Here is a 23058-nt window from a genome sequence, read left to right on the forward strand (position 1 = left end):
TCTGGCCCAGCATTTTGACACACACCCCCACTCAGGTATTATTGAGAAACTTTCCCAGCTGGAGATTAAGTCCTATGTCACTAGATGGTTACCCAACTGGCTCACCAACAGAGCACATACTGTGAAAGGGGAATTACCATTACCAGTAGAACTGTCACCACTGGCGTACCCCAGTGATCTGGGCTTGGCCCTTTACTGTTTGTAATGCATTTCTCGACAGTCCAGGCTAAAGTATACGGCCTTTGGCTTACAAAGTTTGCTGATTCTTGCATATTGGGTTCATCATTGAGTCCACCAATGATGATAACATACTACAGGAGGGGCTAACACACAAATAATTGGTGCCAGAGCCACACTGTGTGTTTATTTTGGCCTTTTGCAAAGTGGAATTCCCCATTAATTACAGCATTGGCAACACTTCCACTATGATGAACCCAGTGATGCAAGACCTGGGAACACACATAGATAGTAATCTGAACTTTGACCACCAAGTGTCCACTAAGTCAAGTTATTGTATTCAGATCTGAGGATTTTATGATAGCACTGTACTCAAACCTTATCTGAAAACTAATAGAGTATAATGCTCCCTATTGCATGTACTTCACCAGATACCTGCAGCTGCTAGAGAGACCACAGGGGGTTCTCACCAAGAAAATACAGGGCCTACAAACCATGCCATGATGTATGTGAATAGACTGAAAGCCATGTCACTGTAATCTGTCTTGTATAGGATGAGGTGACATGTGCCTGGCCTCCAGGACAGTTCTGACCACGCCCTGCTGGAAATACTGAGCATCCACAAATTAGCTATAGCGGATGACATCAGTAAAGTCTGGTGAGGATAAAATCCTAATAACAGTGTCCCACATGCTGGTGTAAAATGCACTCTGTAATGTCAAGTAAGGGCACGCACACACACACACACACACACACACACACACACACACACACACACACACACACACACACACACACACACACACACACACACACACACACACTCACACACACAGTAGACTGCAGTGAGAACAGAACCCCTACCTATTTAAGTACACCAACTAGAGAACTCTGTATTTAAGGAAAATGTCACAGCTCAAGTCTGACTTAAAGAGTGTCAGACAACACTTTATAGTGGATGACATCAGTAGTGTATGGTAAGGAGAAAGTGCTAATAGCAGTGTCTAACTTCTGGTGCAAAATGGACTCTATAATGTCAAGTAAGGGCACAGACACACACATGCACACACACACACACGTACACACACACACACACACACACACACACACACACACACACGCACATGTATACACACACACACACACACACACACACACACACACACACACACACCTGACTGCAGTGAGACCAGAACTCCTACCTAAGTACACAGTCTAGAGAACACAGTACTTTAAGCAAGCACCAAAGCACAAGTTTGACTCGTACAAGACTGCAGAACAACTTATTGTGGATGACATTAGCACTGGATGTTGGAGAAGTTAGGAGGACTGCATGAAATGAATGTGTAGGCATGTACCACTGTCAAGAGAGTCCAAATTCTGCATATTACCATATTGATAAGTGTGCAATGAGTAGTATTTGGTGGTTGTGTTCTAATGTGCAGGTATAGTTTATGAAACAGCTTCCCAAACTATATACAAACAGATGTCCCTCTTGCTACAAGTATTTGAAAATCTGAATGTTTACAGTCATTCTAAAGATGTGCATAGTATATCACAAAACATCTCTTATTAATTTATGTAATGTAGTTGACATATTTTTGAACAAGTACTGAGAGATCAGTGTTGTGGTGCATGGGGGGAGGTAACACATGACTGCATTGCAAACATCTGACATATTCTTAGTTAAGGCTTTCGTGGTGAGCCCGTGGTCATGGTGCTGCAGTAGCGTTGTCGCCTCACAGCAAGACGTTGTCCCATTCTATTCTCAGCTAGAGCATCTTCTGTGTGGAGGCATGCATGAATGGGTGTGCCTTCGTTGAAGGTTGTGCATCAGGGCTGGTAACTCTGTACGTAAAAATCCACTACCAAACATTAGCGGACCGGTGTTCCGCTGTGGCGACCCCTAACCGGGATAAGCCGAAAGACACAACGACATGTACATGCAATTTCATGCCATGAAGACTAAATAGACAGTAAATAGAACTAATACATGCAAATATTTAGTGTGCATACTGCAAACGTGATGGCGAGCAAAGTGTTTGTGCATGCAGGATAGACAATTCTACTGCTTTTCCTGTTTGCACATAATTTAGCAGTGTGCAAATGCAAGGCTCATTGCAACAATTCTAAGAGTTAGTATTGAGTGCATGAAACACACCTGCTGCTTAGCTGAATCTCTAGCAGCAGGTGTAAATGCATGACACATTTCTTTTTCAGCCCAGATGATACTGGGTTCAAATCTAAGTGTATGTAATACTTTTAACTAAGCAGTGATAATGCAATGAAATTATTGTTATGCTACAGTCACCATTTGTTACTATTTCAATAAATAGTGATAATGCAATGAAATTATTCTATACTACTTTCACCTTGTGTTACTGTGTTTTGATTTAGCGAGACATGTTTAAGTGTCATTGTTCAAAAGGGAAACCACACCACAGAAGCGCCATTTACTGTCACCTGGGATTGATGTGCATTGCCCATCTGCGTGCAAACATAGAGGCCAAAAAGTGAAAGGTGCCATTGCTTTTTTGGTACTTGTGTGTTGTGTGTGATTCTATTTTTTGACCAGATTAAAGGTGTTAAAATGGGGTAGATAGGAAAGTGGTGAAATGGGGAGCAAGTGAGGGGGGGGGATGAAAAATTGTGCAGGAAGGAGGTAGGAAAAACACATAGCTATCCATGTCTTTAATAGTGCAAACTGAAAATATGTGCAGAATATTAACTGAATTTGGATTGTCACCTCCACGAACCATGTTGTACAGTCAATTGGGCCAAATCAAGGGTGTCAAGATGACGTGTGTAAAGTATATGTCCTATCAACTACAAACTATAGTTAAGGATTACTTAAAGTAATCCTTGCAATGTGCATATATTACACATATGCTTGGTCCAAGTATACTGATCACAGTTAACAGCAGTGCATTTATGCCACATGTATAGAGTTTAATGTATGTAATATTATGAAAGAAATACAGTACTGTATAATTACTGCTTGTGGCACTTGAACCCAAAACCTCTGACTATAGTCTTACACTTGACTCGTAAAATTGGTTGTGCTACAGACTTATGCATGCATATTTGCTTTTACAGTGAAGGTATGCATGCTCACTCTACTACTACTACTGTATAAATGCCAAAAATATATATCATTATCTTTTAAACCTAAAATAATACTTCTGTTGTGCTGCATACATGCCACTTGTTTCTTTCAGTCTCTCCAGATGTTCAGCATGAGCCTGACAATTAAACTGTGTGTTGGCATTAGCTGTGCAAAGCAAAGAAAAGAACAGAAGAGCATTATGCATAACATTCTTGCCTATACTTAGCTTTAGATATATTAAAAATTATAATTATTACTATACTTACACAACTGTGGGATGCCACCAGTTTGAAATTCAGGCAACCACTGGTTGAGGGTATGCTCTTGTACATTTGTGGGTTGTTGAAGTGGCACTTACACTGTTCTCCAGTGCATAAGATGCCATTCACACTGGATGCAGCCTTTTCCAAACTATTCCAAGCCTCAGACTTGTACTGAGAGCCAAAATAGTCCTCCTGCAGAATCCTTTGACTATGGTTCTTTACGAGGAGTCCAATAAATATCTTGGACTCCTGGACACCACACTTCTGTACCCTCAAATTAACACCGACCCTGTAACAGCAGGTATGTCTAATACCAAACATTGAATAATGGCAACTAATGATTTCCTACCATTTCCTGTTATCACATTTACTAGTAGCATGTAAACCCAAGAAACAATGCCAACTGTGCTTGCACAATGTTAAGTGGAGACCAACAGTGTCAAGTAGGGTGGAAAACAGTTTTTTGAAATTAGAAAGTTAATCTGGCACTTGACATTAGTTTGAGAAGTGTTTTCTGCTGTAAGTTGGAAATAATTTTTTTAAATCAGAAAGTAACTGTTAGGTGAGTTAACTTTGCAGACATGCATTAGGGCATAAATTTCATGACGTCACATTTTTATTTTGGCTTTATACAGTGATAACATTCATTTTAAACTGCAGGATTCAAACCTATGCAAAAGGGACAAAAATTTCCTCCACAGTGGTAATGTTCCATCTTTGCCACAGATGAAGTGCTGCTCAGACATGTCATTAATCATTTATAAATAGAGCTGACAATATGAGGTGTTAACCCAGTATGTATGTGACCTGACAATGTTCTTATATATATAGATTCATTTATGTCAGTGTCTTATTTAAGTGTGAAGGCCATCCAGGTCCAGATAGCAGAATTATACTAACAACAACATAATAGACAGTATACCCTGAGTAATATGACTGAAAACACAATAAGGGTGTCTTATTCCTCATATATGTAATTCATATAAGTTCCACTATTTAAATTGCTATATGTGGGATTGAATATAATGTGGAATGGAACAACAGAAAAAATATCTGGAATATCCTGTATTAGAACCCAGGACCATGTGTATGGCAACCCTACACTTACACCTGTTGCCACAAGAATGTTGAACTGACACTTGTATATTTTTCTGTTCATTGCTATAAACTGGACTGCCACTACAGTAAAAATATGTTTCATTTCCTCTATTTGAACATGGAGCCATCTGTATTACAGCCCTACACTTAACTTGCTGCCACATGACAGTTGCATAATTCCCTATTCATTCTTAAGTTTTGTGTGTTAACCACCACACAATGCCACATGTTTGCATGGTGCCCTGGTAAATATATATTCCAACTCCAAGATCGCACTACAGTGAGTAAATGGCAAATATCCCGATCTCCACTGTACTGCAATCCAAAAAACAATATTTTGACATTCTGAATTTTCACTGATGTCAGCGCTTGAGATTTTTATTTTTCAGTCATATAAAGTAGACCCTGCAAACACCAGCAAAACATAAAAAAAATAAAAAGGGACAATTAGTGGAAATGAGGAAAAGCAATTTATGAAATAAATGCTGCAAAACTTTTGTTGGTACACATGGCATATTTTTACAGAGGTCTGGATTTGAATGCTGACCAATGAACATTCAAAGCAGAGTATGGGTGTCTTATCCCTCTTTGCCACACAGCTAGCTTTGTGGCAAGGAACTGAAATCAGTCCATATACAACCAACTGTAACATCACTCACAATACTAACAAAACATATGACAGTTGTTTGTACATGTATTAATTTCACATTTAGTGCACTGAGTGATCACACAACAATTTATGACTATTGCTTACAAAAATGCAGCTCTGTCTTATCTCTCTGTGCTTGTTTCTTATTCTTGTCTTATATGACCAGTAATCTGAGACATGCAATCCATAAGGCATTCTGTAATCTGTATCATTGTCATTAGAATGTTTGAGGATATCAAATGGCAATAATATGCAGTTGTCAAGAAATGAAGGGTAGGTTGGATGTTATTGAACAGAAGCAGTGGAATATGCACTGCCTACTTGCATTTTAAGCCTTGATGCAATTACTTCTGCACTTTGTAAGTCTAACCTGGCTGACACACCCACTGGAATTTGGGCAGTCTGCATTGCTGTTGTGTTTTCCTTCTCTCTACCAGTAATCCTTCACAGTTGCAATCCATTGTCTACAAACACTGAGGGAGTGCATGCACTATGTTTACATGAGATACATGGAGGCAAGTAATTGGGATTCATCAATTCTAATGGCTTCACACCTCATTTGCATCTTAACCATGCTCACAGCCCTGAATATGAATCATAAAAAGAGAACCATGTAGCTAGGGAACCTGAAGGTGAAGAGACATTGTTTGTGTGGATAACACAGAAGAGGATATTACTTTGGGATGTATCTTCACAGAAGACTAATGACCCTGAGAAGGCATGCTTGCATTTTTCAGCTGTATACCATATATGCTGAAAATGTCATTTTGAAAAATATGTTAATATTTATTTGCATTAGCAAATGCTTTTATCTGGATGCATTTCTTAAAAGTGTACTGATGGCATGGGCAGGTTTGTCAGGGCATTTCACTTTCTCCGATGCACAGCCATATTAACTGTCATCACAACTGCTAATGTTACAACTGTTTTCTGTGCATAGTCTTCTATTGTTACTTCTGTGAAATGGTAAATGTTCTATATTCTCAATGACTCAGGGGTGTTAGCCTGCTAGGATGGACCATACACACCTCTAGGGGAGAGCTGGACACAAACACACATGATTGCTAATAGCGTAAAATGGAATGTTCTGTGTTAAGTCTTTAGACATGTTTCAGGGACAGTTCATTTGATAGCACGTTTAGCAGCTTACTAACAGTTTTTTATCAAAATGTGTAATTTGCCTATTATTTTGGGGGTGGGAAGCAAAGTTGCATTTCTGTTTTGGCACAAACAAGGATATGTTGCTTTAATTACTCTCCTTGTTTTGCACCCAACCTTGTTTTCTGTGTGAATGTAATATGTTACAACTGCATAATTATTTTTTATATATTCCAGTTTCTTGACTGTTTTATGTTTCTCCAGTGGGTAAAAGCAAAAATCTCTCTTTTATGTGTTATCTGGTAAAAGGAATTTTAGTTATGTGATACTTATATGCAACATGGTGCCTTTCTGCTTGAGAGGGGAAGTGAAGATATGCCAGGCAGAAAACAGATTTGGCAGCAGATAGTGGCTGAATGCAGTAGGCAGCCACAGCAGGACATATGATCAGGTGTGCTATAGGGCCATTGACATGATTTCATCTGCATGGATGAGTGCAGCTGCAGTGGCCTGTGATTGGATGGGTACCAGGGGGGGAGGCTGCTACAGAGCCACTACTAACAGCAAATGAAGAGTTACTGTCCACTGTCAGGGATCTAGACAGCTCCCAGAAAAGTACAGTACAGCATGTCCTTGACATTGGTGCTACTGTTTCAGGGAGAAGAAGTATGTCCCAGGGGAGCTTCCAGGTATGCTTATATATCTCAGTTGTTAAATACTCTTGTACAGTAACATATTGACAGCAATACATATTTTCTAATTACCAATACATTTGTTTGGGGGTGGAGTTGTAGATTGTACAGTTAGCAACACATTCTGGTTGATTACACATGGGCTTAGGTTGGACATGTCATCAAAGTTCTTGCCAAAAGTATTGTTAATTGACATATAAAGGACAAAATGTTTTAACCCCCTGTGTTACTATTAATTGTGATGATGTTGTCCTTACCTTTTGCTTAACATCTTTCAGGAACATCATCTATTGGAAGCATATCATCAACTGCATATGGTAAGCCAAATATTGTTTTTGTCAACAGTAATGAGCAGTTCTATGAATTCATATATTTTATCCATATGCGTGATGTGGCTTTCAGGACTGTTGTATATATTGCTGTACTGTCTGTAGTAGTGGCACCACTGTTAGTTTGTTAGCATACATTTAACTATAGTAGTGTAGCTATTAATTTCTTTCTTGTATGTGTTGCTTATTATTACAGGTGATACTGGCAGTGAAAGTGTAGAACTCTTACCACCTGATGTCAGAGTATCTGCAGACTCTGATGATGATGCTGGTCAAACAGAGGCACAGAGGATGTTATGGTTGAATCTGCACTGATGATGACATTCTGCCATACTCTGTAGTTACATTGGCCACAGCCAGTAGGCCTATGCCAGCCCATTCCAGTGAATCCTCAGATATTGGACAGGTGGAGGGTGAGACACTTGACCAGAGAAGTGTGGCTGCTGTGGCTTCAGTTAAAAACAAAGTTGCACTACACAGATAAAGTCAGAATAACTAAGCAAAGATAAACTAAAATAAAAATAAAGAAGTAATCCAGTGCCACAACATACAGTATAGATATTTATTGAAGCTTGCAAGTAAATACTTTCACCATGTTGACTTCCTCAGGCAAAATTACCATAATAGTCTAAGACAGTCTTTGAATACATAAAACATTTAAAACAATTAAAAACATGTGACCTTTAATTAATTAACAATTTAATAAAAAACATCTAACTCTGTTATGCATTTCTCTTAGAACTGGTTTAATTGGAAAACATTTATTAAGACCTGGTGATATCTGTGCCTGAAAATGGACAATCCATTTAGTTTCTTGAACATCTGTATTTTTCTTAAATCGTGTACTCTAATATTTTCTTTAATAATCTGTAATATAAGGAAGTTAAAATAATGTGTACTGTTTGTGTCTCTTATATGTCTAAACAGTGCATTTGTGTCGATATTTCTACGTATTTCAGACAAGTGTTCTCAAATACACTCTTTTAATTTCCTGTTCATCTTGCCTATATAAAAAGCATTACATTGTTTGCATGAAGCCATAAAAGTTGTATTCTTAGTATTACAGGTGCCATAACAACTAAGAAAAAAATGTTCATTCTTGACTGAATGAACAAAAGATTTTTCTGTATAAATGTATCTACAGAACTGTCAACCATTACATTTATGTATTCCTAACTTAGAACTTTCCATTTTATTTTCATATTTTTCTTGCTCTTTAAAACACAAAAGATTTTTCAAATTACTCGATCTTCTACAATAATGTCCTTAAAGTATGGTAAATATTGCATCATAAACCAGCATTTCTTAATAATTTCTCGTATCTGATAAGTATTCCTGTCATAAGTTAAGACACGTTTAAGCTTTGATTTATTGTTTCTTTTATTAATGGCTTGACTACCATCAGGGACACATACCTTTTCTGGAAAAATGGATCTTGCTTGATCTTTCCTATGACTCTGTATTTCTCAGTTTAAATTAACAACATCCTGCTCCTTGTAGCCTCTTTGCACAAAATCCTTGGCCATTCCATCTGATTGTTCATTCATATTTACATCCTTTGCATTAATTCTTGTGGGACATCTTGACAATGTTCCTAAAAATATGTGGAGTGTGCATACTAGTTTTGTGAAGATATGTGTTCTTTTTTACCTCCCTTTTAAATAAAGTAGTTTCAATTTTACCAGTGTGTCCCTTAAATATCCTTATGTCTAGAAAATCAATTTAGGTAAAATGAGTAATTTAGGAAGTCAGTAGATGAATTCATATACAAAAGAAATTCATCAAATAATACAGATGGACCTTCCCAAATAAGAAACAAATTATCTACAAAGCATCTGTAATTGGATGTCATTATAATATTTGTTACCACAATGCTTTCCAGGCTATTTAAGGGACACACTGATAACATTGAAAATACATGTGGTCACTGGAATGTTGGAGCATAGCATTCAGAAACTGTTGCAGGATCCTGGATGCTGATGCTTATGACACCCCCAGCATGTCCCCTATTGGTCTCTGAAAGCTTCCTGTAGCTAAAATTCTAAGTGTTATACATACCTTTACCTCCACTGGTATGAGTTCCACTTGATTTGCCCTGGCTCTGAGTTGATGATGACAGAGGTTGCAGAGTTCTTGTAATGTGTCTGTAACCACCATGTAGCACCCTACAATTTCCATGTCATGCAGATTGTGATAAGTTAAACAGAGTCTGAAAACACTTCTCCTTTTGTCCATGGTCTATTAGCCATATGTCTTTTTAGGGACTTTTTCAATTTTTTTGAGGATAGGAAAGCAAAAAATCAAGAAATGGTGAGAATTTTTTAAATTTACCATCACCTGCTTATTCACTATACTTTCAGCAAGGTGACCTAACCTTTTGTAATAACTCCGGCAAAATTAGTACATGCTTTATCATAGCTATCCATCGTCATTTTTCCATGCGTAGGCATAACAGAAAAATGTTTAGTATACATGCCTAAATACAATTAAGCATGCATTAACATTATATCCTTTCTCATATCAGACATATTCAAGACTAAACCTTGGATTTGGCCCAGACTAAAAGTCCATTGTAATAAAGTTCTTTGGAGTACTGTGAGTCATATTTTGCATGCAGTTCTTAAAATAACAATAATAATAATAATAATAATAATAATAATAATAATAATAATAATAATAATAATAATAATAATAATAATAATAATAATAATAATAATAATATATTCATTTTCAAAAATAGCAATCAGTGAAAAGGCCTTGATCTCATGGTGGAATGATTGTATGAAATAATTCTTAGCTTTCAGCCAAGCTTATTAAGCCACAGCTTACATAACATTTTCAACAGCAGGCAAAAGGTATCAGTGCTTTCCTTTGAATGAAAACTATGCTTAGAGACATCAAAATAATTATAAAGTATGTTGCCAGACTTAAAATATATAGTGAAAGTAAATTCTATTAAATTTAACATTGGCTGCTTTACACAGATGCACTAAGGGAAACACGACTGAAATGATCTTCAGTTCAAAAATTCATACTCAAATTATAAACAAGAAGTATTATCAATGTTGGAATAGTCATTTGTATCAACAGCCCACCTACTGGAATCACAAAGTTATTAGATGGCAAAATGTCAAATATTTGAAAAAGTCAGCAAAATAATCATTTTTAGTTTCTCTGCCTTTTGTTTGGTTAGTAATACTGTGTATTTCCATTATTTTTCTGTCTCTTTCTTGTGTTGTTCTCATTAAAATCATACTCAGGAAATGAATTGGATTGTTATGCAACTTCTAATTCTGTTATTCTAGTCTGGCCATTCTGTTCAGCAGCTGGGTTAAGTGATAAAACAAAAGGATGTCTAGATGAATCTGAGGGCACATTGCTAGCACAGCCTACATAATCAAGGCCTGCAATAACATTTCTTTTCTTACATGTTTCCTCAGTTATCCCAGAAGTTCCACAGTCTTGTTGCAGTGTGGAAGTATTCTGCATATCCTTTCTAATAGTAATCTTCCTGCTGTTAAAAGAGAAAGGCCTTGTGGGACTGGTAGTCTCCTAGATCACTATGAATATTGCATATTTTCACTCATTTTAGCTCTTCTGTAGTTTTTTTATTTTCTGAAATGTTTATCATTACTTACTCTGTTCACATTCTGGTAGTTTTGTTAATTATTTGGTGGTACATTTGGTGAATTTCATCTTTTATCTTGCTTGTTTTTTATGTGTCTCCGTTAATTAAAATGATGACCCATTCAAGTGCACAACTAAGTAGAAAGCATTCAACACTGCTGAAATCATTTGTCTGTTTTATCTTCCAAATCAGACTGAGTTGTTGGGGATTTGAATTCTTTCAAGCCCCACTGATTTGTATTAAGCAATATATTTTAAAGGGTCACTATATTACAAAACTCATTTAGAACAGTTGCTCAGATGACTTAAAACCTGACAGGCCAGCTTAACTACAAATCAAATGTGAATAGGATGGTTCCACTTTGTTGGTAACATGACATTCTGTAAAACAGTCCTGCACTTAGTTCTCTGTATAAATAAATTGTAGCACTGTAATTCAGAAAAGAAAAAAAAAACATCTTCCTACCAAAAATAACTCCAGATTTCAGCAGTAGGGCAGATAAAAGTATGATAGGAAAATGGATACATGTTTGATGGAATTAGAGTCATGAAATGTATCAAAGCTCATTAGGAAGTGCAGAGTCAAGAGTTTCTGCTTATTAACTGAAAATATATCAAGACATGGTATTTAAATTAAACATATATATATATATATATATATATATATATATATATATATATATATACATATAATTTTCATTATACACATGTACAAGGCTTCAATGGTCATTCCAGCACATATACAGTATTATATATGTTGCCATGTCTGTGACTATAGGGACCGATGAACATAACCATCCTGTTAATATATGGTGACACCAGTCTTGGACTACCATATCTGCACCCTCCCCCCATGCTTAGTAGATCTCTTATCTACCAAAATCCCCTAGTATCAGCAATTATCACTAATTATATTCTTTCTGTTGTCCTGGTGTCCTTCCTCCTCTTCCAGTTATGCCATACCTCTGGCAGGATCCCCTGTGATGGTTGCTTGATTACCTCTAATGCAACGGGACCCTCTGTCCAAGTTCATGCACACACTGCATACTAGGTAACAGTGCCATGACTGGCAACTTGCTTGAGGCATAGGATAGGACTGCATCTTTGAAGATGTTCACAGTTCACAGGCAGCAAGTCATCAACAGCCACTGTGCATATTTATTTATTTATTTATTTATTATTTATTTATTTATTTAAATTTGTTGACCGGGAGTGTCCGACTGGACGAGGGTCCATTTTCAGCGGAGGCCCGGGGAGAAAAGCTCCACAGTAAAATAAACACACAGTAATTACATTGGATTACATAGCGATTAACAATTTAACATAGAAATTACTTACAACATATTTAGAGATGAAGAACATAGTACATCACTAGACAACTAGAATCTTTATCTGTGAAGTACATAACAGGCATTAACAAATGTAACAATGAGAAGTTCCTGCTGTATAATAAGTACTAGGCTTATGAGCATCTGAGCTTGCTATCATCATGGTAGTTAGTGGAGGTGAAAGAAAGGTAGTAGTTGGATGGGGTGGATGATATTAGAGTGGGAGTTGCAAGGGCATAGCCAGCATGTTTTTAGGTGTGCTTTTAATAACGTTTTGAAGTTGGTGCATGATGGAACGGAGGTAATTGTGGGTGGGAGTGAGTTCCATAATTTGGCTATGGCGCAAGAGAATAGTGCTTCACCAGCAGAGTTATTGGCTTTAGTGATCTGCAAGTGATTTTATATATATATATATATATATATATATATATATATATATATATATATATATAAATATATATATATATATATATATATATAGGGGTAACATTGTTATAAGTTTACATTCTGGATAAGGCAGTGTGATTACTTTTATAAGAATGTAAATTTGCCTGTGTCACAAGTGATAATTCAATAAAAGTGTCTGAAAAAAGGCAGTATGGAACTACCAGGGGCTCTGTTGTGGTTTAAGTAAATTACTAGACCTTTTCAGACAATCCTGATGCTACAGAGAGGAGGATATGTTAAAGTGCAAATATTGTATCCAAAAAAACAATGCGACTGCAGCAGCTTGGTGAAAGAAGAACATCATGCAGTCCTAAAAGGAGCTATTTGATTCGCTTATTTTGGTGTTTTTACTAGTAGTAGGAAGCAGTTAGACTTCAAAGCATCTGTTGAAATCAGCAGCAAAAGGCAAGTTAATTTGTCACTGTCCAGTAGCCAGTGCAGCAAAATATAAACTGCAAACTTTTACAGTGTTTCCACTTCCAAACTACATACTTTCTAAATATATGAATGTTTAGAAAATATCTCCTTTAATCAAGACTAAAGCAAAATGAAAGTTGCCCTGTTCTTCAGAGCCACTCTATCATTGACTCAAACCACACAGAGCATATGTATGTTCATAGTTATTTGCACTTACAGTAACACCAGAATAAAAAGTGTACTTTGCAGATATATGCAACGAGTTATTGATGTGCAAGGAGATATCTGCAGGAAGAAATATTACTATATAACATGTTTGCTTCAAGAGAGGTAAGGGGGGTTTCTTTTAAAGAAGTCCACTGTGTAACAGTGAACACTGCTACTAAACAGCAATGAAGCTGGAGTTACTTATTTCTGACAAAATGTAGTCACTTTAATTCCATCATACTGACAAACCCTTACGATGGGAGGATAGCATAATGGTTAAGGTGTTTACCTTATGGACACAAGGTGCAGGGTTTGATTCTCACATGGGATAACTGGCTAGGCTTCAAATAGCCCCAAAGGTCAGTTAGCCTAGTACTAATCTATGAACCTATGAATTGCTAGATCCATCTTCATAGTCTGTTACATGATGGCTGCTAGTTTCCTGGACTATTAGAAAATCAGTCAGGATGATGAGTGACAATGAATTCTACAGAATTAGATTGCAAAGTAAAAGTGTTCTATTGTCCTGGAGGTCTGCAGCATTATGAAAGTGACTACAATGAATTAGCCTGTGAAAAATTTCCGAACCACAGACGATGTAGTGTGTTCAGCATATGTCATTGGTAAAGATAAAACTCTGTTGCGTTTTTACTGCAGTCCATGAGTAGAATATGATGGCAGCATGGATATTGGTTGTTTGGATCTTGCATACTGTTTTCCTCAGCTGTATGAGTTTTTAATGAAGAGCTCACACGTGGCTGTCATGCACAGAATTCTCTGGAAGCCACTGTTTAATATGAGTACATGTTATACAGTAATGTACAGCTGGCTATAAGACCACATTGGTCAGTGATGGTGACTGTATGGAAAATTCATCTTACTGAGTAGTACAGCAACATAAAATTGATGCACTGTGTGTACGGAGAAAGACTACTATTCCTACAGAAATCACAGATTCAGGTTGATTCTGCATTGAACAGCTGTTTCTTGTTTATAAAACAAATTAATGGAAATATGAGTAAAAAGAAGTTTTGAACTCAGTTTTCAGTATGACTACACAATTAGTTCAGTCCCCATTCTGGTAGGAAATCTACAGTTCACAAGATTTTGCACATTTGCTTTGTTGGGTATGTGAACAAAGATAACACCTCTCCCCACCAAAAAAAAAAAAAAAAAAAAAAAAACAGATACCAGTATGACTACCTATCAACAGATTAATATTGATGTATTGATTTATGTTATTTATGTTGTAGAAAGATTTGACTGCACATAATGTTTTTCCCTGTGGAAATTTAGCAAGGCAGACGAATTAAAAAGCATTGGTCAGGAAAAGATCACATTCGGTCCAGCTATTTATTTGAGTTTTATAACCTACTTCTATTGTTACAGGCAAACGTGTTAATGTGTATTATCAGAATACTAGCTAGAGACAATCACTTTCAGTGTTATAGATCTATGAAATATATATCTAGATGATTGTCACTGTAGAAGTGACATCACAACCCCATGTGCAAAAATGGGAAAAAAGGGGTGGTATATATCTATCAATGGATATATATATATATATATATATATATATATATATAGAGAGAGAGAGAGAGAGAGAGTTTGTTTCAAACTTATCTTTAAAAATCCATGTTTATTATATTACAAAACAGAAACTACTGAAGGCATAAGCTGAGGCTCCAGTTTTTATTATATTTATTTATTTTTTTCAATTTTGGGTAACTGAAAGTCTTATGAAATGTTGGTAATTTTAATTAATTGGTGTTTGCCATAGAGTGGAACAGTAAGCTTTTGTTTATATATATCCTTTTGTGTATAGTCCAAGAACTGTAATGTATAAGCGGTGCACATTAAAGGAGAACTGCACCCACTGACTGAAAAAAAAATATTTATTTCATTATGTCTTAATGTTTCCTACATTTTAATACCACATTTGGATTCTATATACCTTTATATATATATATATATATATATATATATATATATATATATATATATATATTTAAATGTAATTCCCGAGTCTGCCCACATGGTGCCCAGCCTCCTGATTTTTTTTTAGTTCATCTCTAGGTATCCCACAATGCAGTGTCTGGCTTTAAAAAAGTACATCATAGCCCCTAAGCTCCTGTCAATGCATTGACTTTACATGTGTTTTCACATATACCCTGCTTTCATTTAGTCAGACAGGTTTAATTACCATTTCTTATTTTTTCAATGAATGCTTAAAAGACAAACAGTGATAATCACACAAAATAGTATTCTCAGTGCTTGTTAATTCTTTTTTTTTTTTTTTCTAAAGTGCCAATTTCCATTCTTTTGTTATGCCTGAGTTGTAGTTCTTAAAGGGACAATCCTGCAGTCTAAAATTCAGACTTAAAGAAACTTGTTTTGATATTTCCCAGTTGTCACGACCCACGTACCACATCATCATCAACTCTAGTCCTGGTTTCAATTTACTTTATGCAGCCCTGTTTTCATTCCCTCTGGTGAACACAATTAACAATATTCAGTTCCTAACAAAGCTTTCAGTCCCTGTTCACTGAGAAACAATAAGGTCATTACATTTTTGTATGTGTTTGTGGTGGGGTCATTAGGCAAGACTATCCTTGTATACCTTTTATGATCTCATCAAAAAGCTTATCTTAATTACTCAGCTCTTTATTTCCTTTATTTATTCTTTTTAGCATAACTGTGAGAATTATTGTCAAAAGAGTACAGTTTAGTGAATTCATACTAAATCATAGCTGTCTATTGATGTATTCGCCTTACTCCATATTAAAGCAATCTCAGAATTAGTATGTATAACTATCACACACTGCCGTACTGTACAGCCCCCATTGTGACTGTAAGTTTTGGACTTTGTTGTTTAAAATGAATCTATTGCTTGCATCACACATGCTTTTTTTTCACAGCAGGTCAGAAAACCATTACACTTGGCTAGTATTCAGAGACATGAAAAAAAGAAGATTGCTTCTAATACTGTTCGAAATTTACCTTATTCCGATGCTTTCTACACAGCAAGTGGCAGTCATGCATGACATCATAGCACTTAGCTAGCATTGAGAAATCTGCACAAAATAAAATATGAAATGAAATGAACAGAAAACTCCATTAACTAAAGGTTTAACTTTGCACTGCTCATATGCTTTTCTGCAAGGTAGTAGCATAAAATTCATGAAATGCTACTTTTCTCTGAGGATAAAAAGCACAGGTGAAACTAATGAATAACTTTGTGAGAGCTGTTGTAAGTACAAGTGCAACTTGAGATGGAATTTGAGTTAGACCATTGAAACTTCTTGCAAGCACCCCCATAACCCCTACAGCCAAAGGTGGAACATGCTCAGAAAGCTAGACTGAAAATGAAAACAAAGGCCAGAATCAAAACAAAAAAAAATCTCTGGGACTGTTTCTTTAAACTCATCTCCCCTCCCTCTAAGCACCTCCCCTTATTTTGTCAAAGTGGCAAAGGTAATTTGAGCTGTTTACTGCTGTGATTGATAGCTCACAACAGGAAACAAAGTTCATGTACTGTTGCCTTGTAATATCCACATTCTTACAGCGGGGCACTTATTTTTGCTTCACCATAGCCACTTTCTGTCCTCAAATGTTAATCCTTACTACCTACTGATTAGTAGCACATTGCTTGACAAACCTTCCAAATTCATTTTTCTGGGATTCCTGAGAAAGCAAAATTCTTAAATAATTGTGTCACAAGGGCCATAAAAATAAACATTTTTTTTTGTTTTTATATGGAAATGTAACACACTTAAATTAAGAAGTTTTGCATCAATGTACATTTTTGACATAGTAATACAAGTGTAAACTATCATATTATTAACTTAACACTAATCACCATTGATTTCCTGAGAAGTTATGAGGGATAGGTCAAAAGTAAGATTAAAAAAGCATGACCATTCTGCAAAAATCAGGGACATTTAAGATGTACAGTCTTAGGCCATTTACGAAGCATGGAGTTAGGTGTCCTGGAATCCTTTGCCTAAGGCACCATTTCATGTTCACCTGCCTGGATTTCTTCAAGTAATATTGTTGTGTTGCTGTGGAGGTTATGCTGCCTTTTTTCCTTTCTTGTTTTTTTTGTTTTGTTTTGTTTTGTTTTTTAATAAGTAAATGTTATTAGAGGTTCTTCATAATTCTTCAGCAATGATTCTAGTTAGGATTTGGGTTGCACATATGCAGCATCGATACTCTTGCGCATTTTGGTGTGACGATTAAGAGCATGTTGGTTGGTGGGCTAGAAGCATTATTTGTTCTTTAGACTTTGAGTATGCAGTGCATATTGATGCAAAATCATATGTTATTAAGCAGAACAACTAAGTCTACAAAGCAGAACAATGTACTAAAATGATGCTATTTTAATCCCATGACTGTGATGGGTTAACTGCATTCCTCATCAATGATGCTAACTGGCTAGGCTTTTGATTTCTGCTGTGCCTTTGTTCATTTTCTAAATGTATGCACAGGCTTTCTGCTGTTTGTTTATACCTCCATTAGCACCTTCATGACCCATTGTGTGTCTCTGTCATGTAACACTTAGTGTGCAAATCACTGCTATAACCATTTACTTGGTTGGGTGACGGACTGAACCACTGCTGCAGCTTTTGTATAAACTAGTGCTTGTTACAGGTTTTTGTTACTGGTCTGAAGTAGGTGTTCTTAACATTTTTTACATTTTATTTTGCAAATTATATTTTACTGTAATAATGTAATACTGAGGAAACTGTGCTTCTGCTTGTATGGTACCTTGTTTAGTATTTTGTTCGCAAATGTTATGTCATGCAATTGTATGTGTTACATATATTATATGTATGTGTGTGTGTGTGTGTGTGTGTGTGTGTGTGTGTGTGTGTGTGTGTAATATTTGTTCACTTGGGTAGTGCACTTATCAGCACTGACCGAGTTCAGGATGAGCCTGGATGAAATTCAAAACATCTCATAAGCAAAAAAGACAGCTGTGTAATCAATAACACTAGGCTGTATATGTAGATTTTAGTAAATGGAGTGTAATGGTATAATATTTACATTAATCTGTAAACTGGCTAAGCCTTCAGTAATTCTTTGAAAGCAGCAGAGAGGTGGAAAGGATGGAGGTATAATGTGTTATGTTATTTATTTAGTTTGTGTTGACTAGGTTACTCCCACTAGGATAGTTATCTGCCTGCTGTGATGTGGAATGGCTGCTTTGTGCTGAACTCCCACACCTGTTTGAATGGACATCTGTAGGGCTGGCTGCCATAATATGACACTGAGGCTTGTCACAGACTGCCTTATAAGCAAAGTCTAACAGCTACTCTGCCCTTTTACTGCAAGGAAAAGACAATCAGTGTGATTGGGCAAAGGAGATAATATATTGCAGTGCAGGTCATGGTCTATATATTTTTTTGAGGGGGAGCAGTAAGGATGGAACAATGCAGTTCAGCATTCCGGACCTACATATTTTGCAGGGAGGTACAGTAGGACTTGGTTGTAAGGGACTTGGCCATTTCTGCAGTTGCGGTAATGGTTTCTGTGGTAAGGTTACTGATAAATATATTTGTATACACAACCTCCCAACCAAGCGGCCAAAGCAGTGAGTCAAGCTGCCTCCATCTACCTAGGACTGGTGAGCCGGCTTGTATGTGAAATGCACTGGAGTCACTCTCCAGTCAACCCAATATCATATTCATGCATATTCATGGAGAACTTCAACTACACCACTATAAACTGGGAATCCTACATAGCCCCAAACTTGCAGGCCCAAAAATTCCAGCTAGTCCATATGCCCACTAGGGGTGCAAAGATACTCAACCTAGCCTTCATGAGCATGGGTGGAGATTGCAACCCCCCCCCCGCCCACCACACACACACACACACACACACACACACACACACACACACACACACACACACACACACACACACACACACACAGTGTAACATCCTCACAGATCAGGTAAGACCATAGAGCTGTCCCCTTTGAAATAAAACCTGGGACACTAGCCAGACCTGGAACTTTCAGGAATTAATCCAAGGCAAACAACCTACTATTGAGTGACATTGTCAAAATTTAATAAAGTTAATGTAGCCTCCTAGCCTAAGGACAATCACAAGGCATTCTTTAGCTATATCAGCAGCTTCAAATGCAATGCACAACAGTATGCTAAACTAATTGTAAATTAAGCTACCTATACTGAGCCAGACGATATAGCAACTCTCCTGGCCAATAAAGTCCGCTCCTGCTTTCAGCCCTTGATATATCTCAAGAAGTAACCCCGAGTATACCTATCACTGGGGAATAGGCCCTCAATGATCAATAAAATGGCCAAAAACTGTACACTGATGGGTCCTAATAATATCCCAAGATTCCTCCTAGATAGCAGGAAACATGATTTGAAGGGGCCATGAGCATGATTATTTAACCATAGCCTCCAAACAGACTTTATGCCAAATAAATGTAGGACTGCAGCTGTTATCCCTCTGCACAAGGGCAGGAAATCTACCAACCAGGGTAACTACTGACTTATAGGTTTGATTAGTCGCTTATGTAAAGCCATAGAAAGAATTATCAGGAATATGATAAATAATGATACTGAAAACCTTCAAACACTGGACCTAATCAGGTTTGACTATGTCAAGGGCAGGTCATGCCTGCTCAACCTGGTGGACTTTAAGAAAGTCATCAAAGTAATGGATGATGGCAAAATGATGCATAAGGCCTACCTTGACCTGCCATGGCATTCTACATCATACTCCACTCGAGCATTGTAGATAAGCTCATGAGATTAGGTGTAACCCCCTACATCACCCACTAAACAATCAGCTGGTTTACAGATAAGTCCCAAGAAGTCTGCAAAAAGATCAGTCACTATCAGAGTCAGCAATTGCTTGATGCTGGGGTAGCTCCTTTTATGCATCTTCTTCTCTGAAGCAAAGTCTAATGTCACAGGCCTCTGGATGACCAAGTTCACAGGCGATTGCACACTAGATGCATTTATAGAATCCCCCAAAGACTTGAATATGCTCTGAGAAGGCCTGATACAAACTGATAACTGGTGCTAGAGTCACAACCTAAAATTTTATGGCAAAAAATATATAATAGAAACTTTTGGTAACACAGCCATTACAGGAGTGGTCTTTTGTGAATTCATTATTTTACACTGTCATTTACTACAGGTAGGGTCTGTCACTGCACAGGAGATACTCAAGGTGGATAAGTAATACATTCTATCCAAGCAAGGCAATATTTGCCTAGGCAATGATGTTCGTTCATCTGTTATCTGGTGCAGGGATATGAACCTGGATGTCTTTATAATAAACAACTTTACTTTCATTGTAATAAGTGACATGGGAGCTTTAAGAAACACTAATGCTGGTATCTTGGAATTAAAAAAGGAAGGGAATAAATATATTTGCGTTAACACAATAAATAGTAATATTTGGGATGGATTTGTAAAGAGGATTGAAAAACTTAAGTGATTGAAATCAGAAACAAATCACTGAAGGAGGGGTGCATACTGAATTACAGTGTGTGAAAATTAAATTGGAGAGCATGCATTAACAACGAATTACTAGTTTAAGAAAATTGCTGAAGAAAACATGAATAAATCCTCCAGATGCAAGAAACAAATTACAGGGAGCAAGTACAAAAGTACAATAAGAGGTAAATGGCAAAAGACCATAGAGAGCCCAAAAGTGGTGTTAAAATGTAGGAAACATCAGGACATGATGAAATAAACGTTATTTTCAGTCTGTGTGTGTGGTTCTTCTTTAAGTACATTAAGGTGCATATCTGATATTGTTTGACTACCTTCTCAAGGTAGAATATAATTTATTATATTCTCAGGAAAGGTAATGGCATTATCAGTGAATGATTTCCATTTGTAGGTTTGATGTCATACCATATTCACAATCACATCTCCATCCTCAGTCATACACCACACCGATACTTATTGGCATTAAAAAAGTCCCCACTTATGACTGTAACAGAATCACAAAACTTCTGTTTCTATGGTTAATATTAATTATTAGAAACATTAGCTTTACTGGTGATCTTTCTGGCATTGTAAAACTGAGCACACTTTGAAAAACACCTGCAAAGAAGTGACAGAGGAAAAAAAATCGTTATACCTGTAGTCTGAATAAGAAAATTATAGTCAGAGTACTTTGCATTGCTTCATTTTTCCATGCGGACAACTTAATCAACATTCCTTTATTTCAGACTGTTATGACACAAGCTTTGATACACATGCCACAAATCTCATTCTTCCAGATGAAAATGCTCTCTGCAAAGCCATGATTCATAATGTCATAAGCTGTGTATTCAGCCATCGGCCATTTACAATTGCTTTCTCTAGAAACAGCCATGTCTGGTAACTCTCAAACCACAGATGGCTAAGAAAAGGCTTTGAAAAAGTTTAAAGGCACCCCAAAAGAGCAATTAACAGAGCAACAAATCAGTGTATTAGAATGCAAAATGCAACAGAAATATCTCCGACAGGAACCAAGAGCCAAGGTTCCTAATTAACAGTCGTTCTGTGTTGCACTGAGCGTGAGGAAATCAAATATAGAAAGGAAATATAATTATCCTGACTCAGCTGGTCAGCTCTGCTTTACAATAATTCAATCAGATAATGTGACGCAGGGCCAATTCATGGCCTCTCAACCCCCGTGGTCTTTTAAAGCTGCATAATACGTTATTAAATATAATATCAATTCCCCCTCTGGTTCACTTTTCAGAATGATGTTCAAGCTCTGAACAGTGTGAGAAAAGAATAAACACAAAGCCTAAAAGGTAACTGGCATTTAACTGTAAATGTAAAATGTGGGTATAATTACAGCCCCACTTCCATGAAGGTTTCTTTATATTAAAAAGTAGGCCCTGGAAAATGACTGAGACAGTCATTAGTTTGACATACTTTGTAGCCATTTTGTCATCCTAGGTTTTTACTGAATTCAGTTAGGCAACAGAGCTGTGCTGAAGAGAAAGAAACTTCACTGAATCACTGAATCTAAAGCAATTTCTAAAATAATCTGCTATTTATAACTAAATTGCCATTTCTCTTTTTTTGTTCAGCCTACATCAACTGTGCGTAAAACTTGAATCCTACACCTGGATAATACAGGTCTTTTAAAGGCCACTCCTAACAATGGTAACTTTATTAGAAATGCATTATATAAAATATGCTACCCATGGCACATTATATAAACAATTAGCATGTGTTCTGTTATGCATAAAATGTATAGATATGTCTAAGCCTTGTGAACAGGATACTACTTTCAAATTATCCAGTGATATCTATTGTCTGAGTCACCAATTGTCACAGCTGCACATAAAAGCTTTAGTTTAAATCATGCTTGCAGGATGGCCACTGCTGTAGAGTGAATGTAGACAGGCAGAAAATTCTTCAGTGAGAGAACAGAAGTGGATTATCTATCTAAATGTAGATAAACACCCAGGTATTGTTGAGAGAGTTTCCATTAAACCAGTGCTGAAGACACGCCCACTCCAACATTAGTCTTCTTCAGCATATAATGGGCTTTCTCTCTTTCTTAGGTAATTCAATTTCACATCAACTGATTGGTTGCCTTGATGTTAAATTTGTTCAGGTGTAGCACTG

The sequence above is a fragment of the Protopterus annectens genome, chromosome 4.part1 (assembly GCF_019279795.1).
Source record: "Protopterus annectens isolate FY-2018-M chromosome 4.part1, PAN1.0, whole genome shotgun sequence".
Classification (NCBI taxonomy): domain Eukaryota; kingdom Metazoa; phylum Chordata; order Ceratodontiformes; family Protopteridae; genus Protopterus; species Protopterus annectens.